Source organism: Staurois parvus, unplaced genomic scaffold, assembly GCF_062004578.1.
Source record: "Staurois parvus isolate SC_StPar_1 unplaced genomic scaffold, SC_StPar_1.0 ptg000701l, whole genome shotgun sequence".
NCBI classification, from domain to species: Eukaryota; Metazoa; Chordata; class Amphibia; order Anura; family Ranidae; genus Staurois; species Staurois parvus.
In genome coordinates, this window is record NW_028318497.1 from 2,380,001 (window position 1) to 2,394,045 (window position 14,045).

The 14,045-nt window shown below is 41.4% G+C and overlaps 1 protein-coding gene and 1 long non-coding RNA gene across 6 annotated transcripts in view; one reads left to right on the top strand and one right to left on the bottom strand.

Annotated features, from left to right (window-relative positions):
• Positions 1–10,486, bottom strand: part of CUNH5orf24 (chromosome unknown C5orf24 homolog) — a 60,258-nt gene extending 49,772 nt beyond the window's left edge. For 3 of the 5 annotated variants that reach the window (XM_089653148.1, XM_089653147.1, XM_089653143.1), the window contains exon 1: positions 10,289–10,486. The gene's annotated coding sequence lies outside the window, so the exon portion shown is untranslated. Of the gene's footprint in view, positions 1–10,282 lie in introns of all 5 variants that reach the window. The other 2 variants (XM_089653145.1, XM_089653144.1) reach the window with 2 other exon arrangements.
• A 21-nt stretch (positions 10,487–10,507) lies between these two features.
• LOC149446025 (uncharacterized) lies at positions 10,508–13,539 on the top strand. Its single transcript, XR_016306284.1, has 2 exons — positions 10,508–10,599; positions 13,266–13,539. It is a non-coding gene; the product is annotated as an uncharacterized LOC149446025 (long non-coding RNA).
• The last annotated feature ends 506 nt before the right edge of the window (positions 13,540–14,045 follow it).

Genomic DNA, 14,045 nt, shown 5'->3' on the forward strand with positions numbered 1-14,045 from the left:
AGGTGTGGTCCAAAATTACTCCAGATCGTTGTGCAGGTCTGATCTGCAACTACAGGAAACATTTGGTTGAGGTTATTGCTGCCAAAGGAGGGTCAACCAGTAATTAAGTCCAAAGGTTCACATACTTTTTCCTCCCTGCACTGTGAATGTTTACATGTTATGTGCAATTAAACCATGGCAACATCTAATGTTTGTGTAGTATTATGTTCAGCAGACTGTGTTCTTCTATTGTTGTGACTTAGATGACGTTCAGAGCACATTTTATGCCCAATTCATGCAAAACTCGACGTAATCCCAAGGGGTTCACATACTTTTTCTTGCAACTGTAATGTGTATTTTAATCAATTTTACTATTCTTGCTCAAAGTTTTCCGATCCAAAATAATTCAGGTACATTTACCAATAGGAGACCACAGCCATGCATTCTTAAAAAATACACACAACATAAAAAGGGTAGAGATACAACATGCTAAGCGCAAGCCAACTGTGCAGAGATCTTGCTGCTAGCAATACAAGTAGCCTCTACAAACCAATCTGTAATTTATTCTGCCATTATGTACAAGGGGATAAACCTTATAGTGCACCTAAAACCAAGTATAAAAATGTAACATACTGCAGCTTACCAGTCCTGTAGGCTACATTCACACCAGCAATTAGGACCAGTGAGAATTGTAGCGGCAGAAATCTTCTGATACCTGCTGTGGCTCTCAGTGGCTAGGTGCAGCCGCTGGCCCTGTTCACTATAGGACACCGGCTGCCGCAGGAAGTTGTAGCTCTCGGCACAGCTACCAATTATCTGTGGTGATTGCTGCTGGACGCACACAAAATGCATCCATCAGCGATTACTGCAGGTTATCACTGGCTGTGTGGACAGCTGTCAATACCTGCAGCTGCCGGCAACCTGTAATTAGGCTCCATGTACACTGGGCGTTTTAATAACACTGGTAACGTTAGCTGTGTAAAGTCACATTAAAAACATGAGTTTTTCAGTGCTTTTGCATTAGCGTTAAGCCACGTTTTTTCTCATTTGCCTTTTAGTGTTTTGGTTTTTTTTTTGCGTTTTTCAGCGTTAGAAAATTTTACAGCTAAAAAAACTCCTCTAGAAACCCACTACAGTAGTTCTGTTTTTTTTTTCATCCAAAAAACACTGATTACAGTCCAATGTGTGCATGGACACATACGGTAACATATGCTGGTGAGTTTACTGGCTGTTTACAAAAATATGCCAAAAGCCAAAAACAGCCACTGTAAAAACATCCAGTTTGCATGAGGACTTATAGTGAATAGGGCTGGCGGCCGCACCTAGCTGCTGAGAACCTCAGCAGGAATCCGAATCCTGCTGCTACAATTTGCACTGGCCCTAATCGCCAGTGGTAATGTAGCCTGAATGTGCAGACTGCATTTGTTTCTTTTATTTTTACTTGGTGATCCTGCCAGTAACACACTTCTTGTGCTAGGACTACACTTACCAAGAGAGGAGCAGCTTCATTACCCTAGGCTGCTCTCCTGAAGTCTATAGGGCTCATCTCACCGTGTCTCCTACTAGAGAGACGTCTGGGGGCCCTACTGCGCAGGCAAAGCCAAGACACAGAAAACTTGTGGAGCAGGATGTAAACAATCCCCAGAGGAGGTCCCTTTAAAGGGACAGAGTTTTTTCTGTAGCAATACATAGCGTCAACAGTTTGCACAGCACTTTACAAAATGAAGGCAGACATTACAGTTACAATACAATTTAGTAGAAGAGGAATCAGAAGGCCCTGCTCATGAGAGCTGTATTAAAGAAAACTGGGTTTTTCACTGTTTGGATAAATGTGTATTCAAACAGCAAAAAACAAAGCTATGGCTGTACCTTTATACATATCTAATAAAAATTTCAGCTCAGAGTTCAACTTCAAAAATTAAAAAAAAAAACCTAAAAAATATTCCCATGGATTATATGTACATTTAATAAGAATTTTATGCACATTATTTACCTGTATAATGGATGGGATGTTAGCAGCCCCAGCAGACTCAGAGCTGTCACTCAAGTGTTCCTCTTTACTCCTCCCCCAGCAGCAACATAAAAGGTTATGTCAAGTGGTAAGGGGAGGGACAGAGAAGCTGGGCCAGCACAGATAATAATTAGACATTCCCAGACGAGGAAATAGCTGTGATGTGAAATCAGGCAGGAGGCTGTACTAGGGTACTGACTATCCTGAAGTAGTCAAATGTTCTAACAAGTTCAAAAGGCACATTGCAAGTAAATAAATAATTTATGGAAAGGAAAACACACTGCAATTAAACAGAGTCTTATGGTCATAGAACATTCATTTTAAAACAAACACTGTAACAATACAATCAATAGTTATATTTCACAATCAAATATAAGCTTACTTGAAAAATCTTTCATGCGGTCAGTCCTACCTGTCTGCTGGCCATCTCTTTCTACAAGTTTCTGGATTCCCTGCATGCTTTGCAGCTACTCCTTTAATATTTACTTTCAATTTCTAAGGACTATATATCCCATAATACTTTGCTGCCTGCAAAGAGTGACTCCGCCTCCTGAAATGCCTCATCTCAGTGCCTCTGTAGTTCTGAAGGCAGGCTCTGTGAATTCTGTGACACAGCAGTGCCTGCCTACTCACAGGGCATAGTGATTATAAGTCACATAATTCAAGAAAGTAAATGTGTAGGGATTCTTTCTTCAAAATCATTCAATTTAAAAGGAGTAGGCTAGAAATAATAAATACAATATGGAAATGAATATATGATTTACATTTTGACCAAAGATACACTAGGATAGGAAGATATTGTCCAAGAGACAGCACGTGCATATACTCTGACTTGAATCATGGTGCGCTCTGTGTATCTCTTGCAGATCTGTAATCCAGTGTGAAACTGCCTCTGTGCAGGAGCTTTGTGTAATAAAGGCCAGCCACTGTTGCTCTCCCTATATTTTCAGTGTGACTGATGTTGTATTCATCTCCTCCAGTAGCAGGTGGTCCTGCCGAGTCCCTCCCACACCTCTGCTCAGGTCATGTACAGTTATTAAACCACTGCTACTTTTACAAGGTAATATCTTGAAAAGGCATTCAGTGCACACAAATGGCTTTGCATTCCTTGTGGCTATTAAGGAATATGAAAGGTCTTGTACGTGGAGTTCAGTTTTAAAGCGGTATAAAACCCAAGCTGAACATTGTAAGTACTCCTGCCTGCAGTAAATGGTTTGTCTCAACCCTCTTAGCTGCTACATATGCAGGGCAGCTTGTTCTTTTGAAAAACAACACTTACGCTAGCCATAGAAGGATCTTTTTTTTTTGGATCAGCAAGCTGGCTGATCAAAAAAAAAAAAAACAAACTGAATGGATTCCACATATTCAAGGTGGATGTGAAAGAATCCTCCATGCTGTGATATTGTATTCTGACAGCGGGGATACACTGATCAGCACCGCAGCTACTTGGCAGCGCTGACTGAATGACAAATGTCTGGTTTTCCTGTTCAAGAGAAGGTGATCGTTAGATCTACTTCTCTCTAGCAGGAAGGGCCATAGGTTAATAAAAATTTGGCTGGTCCCTGTTGAACTAGTTCAATTTTGTTCCATCTATGGCCAATTTTACTAGCCAGATCACCAGGTGAAAATTAATATTATTATTGTTATACAGGATATATATGGTGCCAACAATATGCACAGCGCTTTACAACAGTTCACCTTTCAAAGAAAAAAAAAAAAAAAAAAAAAACAATTTTGCAGGTAAAAAAAGGTGCAGGTTATTTTTTTTTTTTAAATTTAAACTGCAGCCTGTAAAGCATTGCACCCATGATCAGCAGATTGCAGGTACATCAGGCTCCTGCAGACTCTCTGAACAGCTGTCTGCCTATACCTCCTATTCAGGCAGATATTGAATGGCAGAAATAATTAATGAATTATGACAGTGCTCACCAGAGCCCTTGCAGTTCATTGAGAACTAGAAGCCATCTGCCGCAGTAGCCAATGGTACATGTAGTTCATTCACAAGCAACTTTGAATGAATGACGTGGCTGTGTGGGCAGAGTGGGGAGTGCTGGTGGTGGGAGGTAGGTGTATAGGAGCATGTTACACCTTAACCACTTGCCTACCGGGCACTTATACCCCCTTCCTTCCCAGGCCAATTTCCAGCTTTCAGCGCTGTCGCACTTTGAATGACAATTGCGCAGTCATGCAACATTGTACCCATATGAAATTTTTATCATTTTTTTGTGACAGATAGAGCTTTATTTTGGTGGTATTTAATCACCTCTGGGTTTTTTATTTTTTCTTAAACAAACCAAAAACCACTGAAAATTTTGGAAAAAAAATGTTTCTTAGTTTTTGTTATAAAATTTGGTAAATAAGTGATTTTTCTCCTTCACGGATGTGCGCTAATGAGGCTGCACTGATGGACACTGATAGGTGGCACTGATGGACACTGATGAGGAGGCACTGGTAGGTGGAACTGATGGGCATTGACAGGCATCACTGATGGGCACTGAAAGGCAGCACTGATACATGGCACTGATAGGCAGCACTGATAGGTGGCACTGACTGGCACTGATGGGTGACACTGAAAGGCAGCTCAGATAGGCACTGATATGTGGCATTGATGTGCACCGGTGTGCACTGATATGTGGCACTGGCACGAGGCACTGATGAGCACTGACAGGTGGGGCTACACAGATCATCAGGGCACACTGATCATCAGTGCCCTGATGATCAGTGTACATGTCCCCTCCGCGGAAAGCCGATTACCGGCTCTCCTCTCGAGATGCAAGCGTGACAGCTTGAGAGGAGAGAAATGCCGATAACCGGCAGTTCCCTGTTTACATGTGATCAGCTGTGATTGGACACAATCACATGACCGATCCGACATCATCAGCTCTTGGTGATCCGCTGTGTCCGAGGGCTCCCTGAGCTGCACATGTGCAGTGAGAATGGGAGGACATCATATGACGTCCTCCCAGAACGAGAGAACCACCTTGCCCCCGTCATATTACTATATGGCGGGCGGGAGGTGATTAAATATGGGTGTAACATTTAACATGCTCGTAAAGGCAAAGCGGTATATTGGTACGTCGCTGCCTACATCCGGGTTTTGGGTGCATGCGTTCCCCCGCTGGCATGCTCGTAAAGGTGAATTTAACCTTTAAAGTGGTGGTAAAGGCAAGACATTTTTTTACCTTAATGCATTCCCTGCTTTTAGGCTAGGTTCACACCTATACAGGTTGCGTTTCTGCATGGTGTTTTTGATGCCTTTTTTCACATTTTATTATTTTTCTTGTTGCTAGGCAGATTTAAAATGCAACAAAAACATAAAAAATACAGCACATGCTTTTCTGCAGCGTTTCCATTGAACTCTATAGAACCAAAAAAGCACTTTTTGCATTAAAAAAAGTCCCTGACCCTTTCCAAAATATGCACCGGGTGAAAACGCACAGGTGTGAACATGTCCCATAGGAAGTTATGTTAAATGAACTGTACTGCTGTTTTGCAAAATGCTGCAGAAGACGCTTAGGTTTGAACCTGGGGTAAGGTAAAAGTCTCAGCATTCACATGCTCCCTCCTCCCAATACTTGCCTGAGTCCTCACTCAGTCCAGCACTGTGCCTGTCTGTAGCAGCTCTTGCTTCCTACATTCACAGGACAGAGGCAGCAGCCAGAGCTATTGGTTCCTGCTGCTGTCAGTCAAATCCTGTGAAGAGTGAGTGGGGCTGAGCTGTGCTGTGTGCATCTATGGATGTACCCAGCCCAGCTTGGGAGCAAGCTCAGAGGTGGCACACCAAGAAGAGGAAGACTGAAGAGCACTGACAGGTAACCCCAAAAGAAGAGGATTGGGGCTGCTCTGTACAACACCATTGCACCGAGCAGACAAGTATAACGTCTGTTATTTTATTTAAAAAAAAAAAAACAAGCCTTTCAAATCACTTAAAGTCTATGAAATGGTAAGCTGTAATATAAGAAATGTTTGATTTTTGGTTTATTACAGCATTCATAAGCATTTAAAATACTTGGATTTTTCCGTGTTTTGTCTGCAATTTTTTTAAGTTGGTGACAGGGTCTTTTTAACCTCTTCACTACACGACAATGTACAGCCCAGAGAGGAGAAAGAAGAAGAAGAGGAAGGAGAAAGAAGAAGAAGAAGGAGAAAGAAGAAGAAGAAGGAGAAAGAAGAAGAAGAAGGAGAAAGAAGAAGAAGAAGAAAGACGGGCAGCCGCTGAAGGCAAAGCGGCATATTGGTACGTCGCTGCCTACATCCGGGTTTTGGGTGCATGCGTTCCCCCGCTGGCATCCCCCCCCCATGTCTGTCAGTGAGTCCAGACCAATGATTCACAGCTGGGACCTGCTGATCAGCTGTGTACGATCACAGCCCAGAGACATTCTGTGTACGATCACAGCCCAGAGACATTCTGTGTACGATCACAGCCCAGAGACATTCTGTGTACGATCACAGCCCAGAGACATTCTGTGTACGATCACAGCCCAGAGACATTCAGTGTACGATCACAGCCCAGAGACATTCTGTGTACGATCACAGCCCAGAGACATTCAGTGTACGATCACAGCCCAGAGACATTCTGTGTACGATCACAGCCCAGAGACATTCAGTGTACGATCACAGCCCAGAGACATTCAGTGTACGATCACAGCCCAGAGACATTCAGTGTACGATCACAGCCCAGAGACATTCAGTGTACGATCACAGCCCAGAGACATTCAGTGTACGATCACAGCCCAGAGACATTCTGTGTACGATCACAGCCCAGAGACATTCAGTGTACGATCACAGCCCAGAGACATTCAGTGTACGATCACAGCCCAGAGACATTCAGTGTACGATCACAGCCTCGAGACATTCAGTGTACGATCACAGCCCAGAGACATTCTGTGTACGATCACAGCCCAGAGACATTCAGTGTACGATCACAGCCCAGAGACATTCAGTGTACGATCACAGCCCAGAGACATTCAGTGTACGATCACAGCCCAGAGACATTCAGTGTACGATCACAGCCCAGAGACATTCAACACAGAGCCCTGCACACAGGGAGCGATCTGTCAGTTTCTTATCCCAAACGGATAGATCTAGTAGTAAAAGCAGCACACTTTACACAGTTAGGCACATATTTAACCTCTGATCACCCTAGATGTTAACTGCTTCCCAGCCACTCTCATTAGTACAGTGAAAGTGTATAGTAATATTAAGCCCTGGATCACACTGATACGGTGCGGAATTTGCAGCGTTTTTTGTGCGAATTCCGCACCGCATCATAATCACACCCCATTCATGTGAACCGATGCGGGAGTGTACGTTAACAACACCCCGAAGGGGGTTCGCAAAACGTGGTGCGATGCACAGAATCAAAACGCATAGGTGTGAATAGCTATGCGATCCAATTCTATTGTGGACCAAAAAAAGGGTCCTGCACGTTTTTGGTGCGGGTCCGGAGTGATTAGAGCCATATAAAATGTATGGCTCCAATCGCACCGCACACAAATCGCATATGATTTGCACAGGAATGCGGTGTGGTTCCTGTGCAAATCACATGCGATATACAGTACTGCACTGCATAATGTCACTGTCAAATTGCCAGCCATTAGTAGTAAAAACAATAAATAAAAAAAATCTATATATATATCCCATAGTTTGTTGGCGCTACAACTTTCACGCAAACCAATCAATATACAATAATGCAGGCCATAGATGGGTCGAAAATCAGCCGCTTTTTCGGCCGAAACAAAATCGGCCGATTTTCGCACCGTTAATGGGTTAATTGGTCGGCCGTTTTTCTGGATTTTGTCTGATTTTTTTTGATCGGTAAAGTTGGAAAAAAATCGATTTTCGCAGTAATGATGGGCAAATCGGCCGTTCTTTTTACCGATAAAAAATCTGCGCATGAGCTGTGACCTGCAAGAAAAAGAAGAAGAAGAGGAAGGAGAAAGAAGAAGAAGAAAGAATAAGAAGGAGAAAGAAGAGGAAGGAGAAAGAAGAGGAAGGAGAAAGAAGAGGAAGGAGAAGGAAGGAGAAAGAAGGAGAAGAAGAGGAGAAGAAGAAGAAGAAGAAGAGAAGAAAGAAGAAGAAGAAGAAGGAGGAGAAGGAGAGAAGAAAGAAGAAGAAGAAGAGGAAGAGGAAGAGGAAGAAGAGGAAGAGGAAGAAGAGGAAGAGGAAGAAGAGGAAGAGGAAGAAGAGGAAGAAGAGGAAGAGGAGAAAGAAGAAGAAGAGGAGAAAGAAGAAGAAGAGGAGAAAGAAGAAGAAGAAGAAGAAGAGGAGGAAGAAGAGGAGGAAGAAGAAAAAGAAGAGGAAGAAGTAGAGGAAGAAGAGGAGAGGAAGAAGATGAAGAGAAAGAGGAAGAAGAAGAGGAAGAGAAAGAAGAAGAAAAAGAGAAAGAGGAGAAGAAGTAGAAGAGAAAGGAGAAGAAGAAGAGAAAGAGGAAGAGGAAGAAGAAGAAGAAGAAGAGAAAGGAGAAGAAGAAGAGAAAGGAGAAGAAGAAGAAGAGAAAGGAGAAGGAGAAGGAGAAGGAGAAGAAGAGGAGAAGAGAGAAGGAAGAAGAAGAAGAAGAAGAAGAGAAAGAAGAAGAGAAAGAAGAAGAAGAGAAAGAAGAAGAAGAGAAAGAAGAAGAAGAGAAAGAAGAAGAAGAGAAAGAAGAAGAAGAGAAAGAAGAAGAAGAGAAAGAAGAATTCCAGTCCACTATTACATTTGACATTAAAAAGTAATGCGGTTGCAACAATGTATCTATTTGTATTTGTAAAAAACATCTGTATCCGAAATGGATACAAATAGATACAATGTTGCAACTGCAAGACTTTTTAATGTCAAATATAATAGCGGGGCTCTCTGCAGGGACAGAAATAATTAAATGCCGGCCGTAGACGGGAAGAAAATCGGCCAATTTTTTTTTATGTTGGTGGTAACGTCGGCCTATTGAACAACCGATTTTTCGTTTTTTTTGTTAAAAAAATGGCCGGTTTTCTCCCCGTCTATGGCCTGCATAAGACTTCATGCAGACTGGGTGTTTTAATAACACTGGAAACAGCTGTGTAGTCACATTAAAAACGTGAGCTTTTCAGCGTGTTTTTGCATTAGCATTTAGCTGCATTTCTTAGCAGTTTTTTTTTTAATGAAAAAAAATAATTTTGTTTGCTCAAAAAAAGTTCAAAAACGCTGTTTTGCTGTGTTTGAGTGTTTTTACAGCTAATAAACTCCTCTAGAAACCCACTAGTTGTGGATGTTTTTTCCAGCCAAAAAATGCTGATTAGTCTATGTGTGCATGGACACATAGGATAACATGCTGGGGAGTTTACTGACTGTAGAAAAAAAAAATGCCAAAAGCAGCAGCTGTAAAAATGTCCAGTGTGCATGAGCACTTATTGGGATTTTTTTTTTTAGCAGAATACATTTTGGCCACAATTTATAAAGAAATTAGCTTGTTTGAATTTTTTAATTTGATATGTTTTATAGCAGAAAATAAAAAAATATTTTTTTTTGGTCTTTATATCGCCAAAATTGAAAAAAAAACAGCGCTTATCAAATCCCACAAAATAAGCTGTGTGAAAAAAAATTATATAAATGACATTTGGGCACAGTGTTGCATGACCACACAATTACCAGTTAAAGCAGCGCAGTGCGGTATAGCAAAAAATGGCCTGGTCATGAAGAGCAAAAAATCTTCCGGATCTGAAGGAGGTAAAAGACAAAAGTCACTGGTGGAAAAAAAGTGGTTTTATTATAAATGATTATTGGGATTCTATTGGACATAGTAAATACAGGTAGAGAAGAAATGCGGGAAAACAGTGATGCAGAAAAGTTTGCGGTAAAAATCGAAGAATCACAACAAAGCATGATGACCAGCGCTGTTTAGAAGGTAAATCGAGGAGAGAAGACGTTTCTGTAAGCCGCCATCATCCTCCTCCAGAAGTTGGACCACCCATAGACATAAGTGAATAGCAATAGGAGGCCACAACAAGCCCTCACCTATATGAACTCCCATTAGAACATACAGAGGTGAGGCACTGGCAGCCATGCCGCCCATTATCCCCTGTCAGGTGACCGGTCCATCCCTCAGGCCAGCCAAGCTGTCCTCTGCCTCCTCCAGGTGAGAGCAGTCATTGGACCACCGTGACTACATAGAGAATGAGCGGCTCAGCTCCCGCACTAGCAGGCTCAGTGTGTGTGCCCTGCACATAGCACACAGCGATGGAGAATTCCTCTGTAGGGTAGCAGCGCTCGGCTCTCCTCTATCTCTCTACCTCACTAGGACAATGACAATGAGTCCTCATCCCCCCATCACCACACCTTCACCTTACACTCCCGGCTCAGCTCCTGCAGCCTTTATCCTGCGAGCACTGCGGTACCAAGGTGGCCGTCTTGTGGACCGGACCTTCGGCTTCCAGGCCGTCGGAGAAGCAGAAGGAGGAGGGAGAGGGGAGGATGTAGTAGGGAAGGAGGGGGCGGTAAAGATGTCAAAATCCCGAGCGCCTCACAGATTCGGCGCGGCGGCCATTTTGCGAACCTTATGTATCCGGAAGTGCAGCTAGGCGGAGCCCGGATCCATGTTCTGCTTCCATTCTTCTCTATATGTCCTACCTGCTCCGCTGTGCTGTGCCTCCATTGTACGTCTGTCTTATCTATGCTGTGCCGTTATTACACCTTTCTAATACGGGGGGGGGGGCCTGGAAAAGGTTTCACCTATAGGATAGGTACATAGAGATAAAAGAACAAAGACTAGGCTCTCCATGAGGAATTTACACCCACAGAAAACATGTTTAACTACTTGCCCTCAAGAGGATTTACCCCGTTCCTGACAAGGCCATTTTTTGTGTTACAGCACTGCATTACTTTGCGTGGGCATCATGCAACGCTGCACCCAAAATTAAATTTACATCCTTTTATTCCCCACGCATTGAGCTTTCTTTTGGGGTATTTGATTACCTGTGTATTTTTTATTTTTTTTGCGCTTTCAAAAAGAAAAAATACCGTCAATTTTGAGAAAAAACATAACATTTTTGACTTTTTGCTATTAAACACGTCAAGTAAAAAAAAATTGTCATAAATTTAGGCCAAAATTTATTTTGTTACATCTGCTAATAAAAAAAAATCCAAATATGTGTAAATTGGTTCACGTGAAAGTTATAGCGTTTACAAATGGCGGAATAGATAATGGGATTTTTAATTTTATTTTTACTAGTAATGGCGGCGTTCAGCGACTTATAGCGGGACTGCAGCAGCATTCTAAGACTGGGGGGGGGGGAACTGACATCCCCAAAGACACCAATACAGGGGAGAGGGGGAGGGAGAGTGTGTGTGAGAGTGAGAGTGTGTGTGAGAGTGAGAGTGAGAGTGTGTGTGAGAGTGAGAGTGAGAGTGTGTGTGAGAGTGTGTGTGAGAGTGAGAGTGTGTGTGTGAGTGTGTGTGTACACTGTAAACACACTGCTTTGCATGGCTGTCAGATTTGAAAGCAGCCCTGCACGGCCGCATCATTCACAGACTTCCGGGAATGAACTGTAAGTCCCGACAGCCTTAGCGGCTGTGGGCTTGTAGTTTTTATTTAGCTGTGGCACGCCGTGGTAGTTCATTGAAGCTTCCTGTCAGAATATGTGCTTGGACGTACATCCTGTATGGCAAGCAGATATACTGTCAGGTGTGCAGAAGACCTGCATGGCATCAGTGATCGATTGCTCGCTGGTGCAATGCTTTCCAGGCTCCTGGAGACAAAAATAATAAATGCACATTTTTTTACCTGCAAAAAAATGTGCACTTATTATTTTTGTCTAAAAGGTGAACTTATCCTTTAACCACTTGCCCTCCTGAGGATTTACCCCACTTCCTGACCAGGCCTTTTTAATTTTTTTTTTGGCATTCAGCACTGCACTATTTCAACTGGTAATTGCACGGTCATGCACTGCTGTATCCAAACTAAATTTATGTCCTTTTTTCACAAAATTGAGCTTTCTTTTGGTGGTATTTGATCACCTGTGTGCTTTTTATTTTTGGTGCTATAAACAAAAAAAGACAGAATTTAGAAAAAAAAAAGATTTTTTTTTTACTTTCGGCTATAAAAAATATATAGTAAACTCAAAGTTAGTCAGACATTTAGGCCAAAATGTACTCTGCTACGTTTTTGGTAAAAAAAAAATCCTAATAAGTGTATATTGATTGCTTTGTGTGAAAGTTATAGCATCTACAAACTATGGTATAGATACTGCAATTTACGCCATTTATTTTTTTGCTATACAGCGCTGCACCAGTTTAACTGACAATTGCGCGGTCATGCAATACTGTACATAATCAAAATTTATGCCCTTTTTTTTCACACCAATAGAGCTTTCTTTCAGTGGTATTTGATCACCTGTGCGCTTTATTTTTTGCACTATAAACAAAAACAGACCGCAAATTTTGGAAAAAAAAAATATATATTTCTTTCGGCTATATAAAATACATAGTAAACTCAAAGTTAGTCATAAATTTAGGCCAAAATGTATTCTGCTACATCTTTGTTGAAAAAAATCCCAATAAGTATATATTGATTGCTTTGTGTGAAAGTTATAGCATCTACAAGCTATGGTATAGATACTGCAACTTAGTCCATTTTTTGCTGTACAGCGCTGCACTAGTTTAACTGACAATTGCGTGGTCAGGCAATGCTGTACATAGATTAAATTTATGTCCTTTTTTTCACACAAATAGAGCTTTCTGTTGGTGGTATTTGATCACCTCTGGGTTTTTTTTTGCGCTATAAACAAAAAAAGACGAAAATTGTGAAAAAAATTATATTTTCTCATTTCTGTCATAAAAAATATCAAAGAAAAACTCAAATTTCGTCATAAGTGTAGGCCAAAATGTATTTTGCTTCATGTCTTTGGTAAAAAAAATCCCAAGAACTGCATATCAATTGTGTGAAAGTTATAGCATCTACAAACTATGGTATAGATAATAGAATTTACACAGCTTTTACTTTCTGACTGCCCATCACATTCCTTGAGGTGATAAAATACCAGGACAGTATAAACACCCTAAGCTATATGCTGAGAGAGGCATATTGAGTGCATGGAAGATTTATTTTTTCCACAAGTTTTTGGAAAATGAAAAAAACATTTTTTCTTTTTAACACAAATTTGTCATTTAAATTATATATTTCTCACACATGCCATGGGTACATGTGGAATTACATCCCAAAATACATTCTGCTACTTCTCTCGAGTATGGGGGTACCACATGTGAGAGACGTTTTGGCAGTCTAGGCTTTATTTCCTCATTACACTTTCTGAATATTTTGCAGATCTCGTATGTTGCCTCAAGTTTTTGAAAAATGAAGAAAGAAAACAAAAACAAAGATGTGTGCAATCCTGGTGGCCAACTACAGGAAACGTCTGACCTGTGATTGCCAAGAAGAGATTTGCCACCAAGTACTCATGTTTTGTGAAGGGGATCAAATACTTATTTCCCTCATGAACATGCAAATCAGTACATAATTTGTTAGACATGCATTTCTTTTGAATTTTTGTTGCTATTCTGTTTCTCATTGTTAAAATACACCTACCATTCGATTTTTAGACTGATCATTTCTTTGTGAGTGGGCAAACATTCAAAATCAGCAGGGGATCAAATACTTATTTCCTTCACTGTATGTGGAATTACACCCCATATTACATTCTGCTACTTCTACCAAGTATGGGGATACCACATGTGTGAGACTTTTTGGGAGCCTAGCCACATACAGGAGCCTGAAATCCAATGACCACTTTGAAAGCCTGAAGGTGCGTAACTTCCTCATTTCACTTTCTCGCTACCTATCACAGTTTTGGAGGCCCTGAAATGCCAGGATAGCACCAAACCCCCCTTCCCCCCAAATTACCCCTTTTTGAAAGTAAAAACCCAAGGAATTTAAAAAGAACTATGGTGAGTATTTTGCAGATCTAATTTTTTCTCTCAAGGTTTTGAAATATAAAAAAAGAAAAGAAAAAATATGTTTTTGCTTTCTTCCTTCATTTTCCAAAAACTTGTGGCAACAAACGAGATCTGCAAAATACTCACCATGCTTCTTATCAAATTCCTTGGG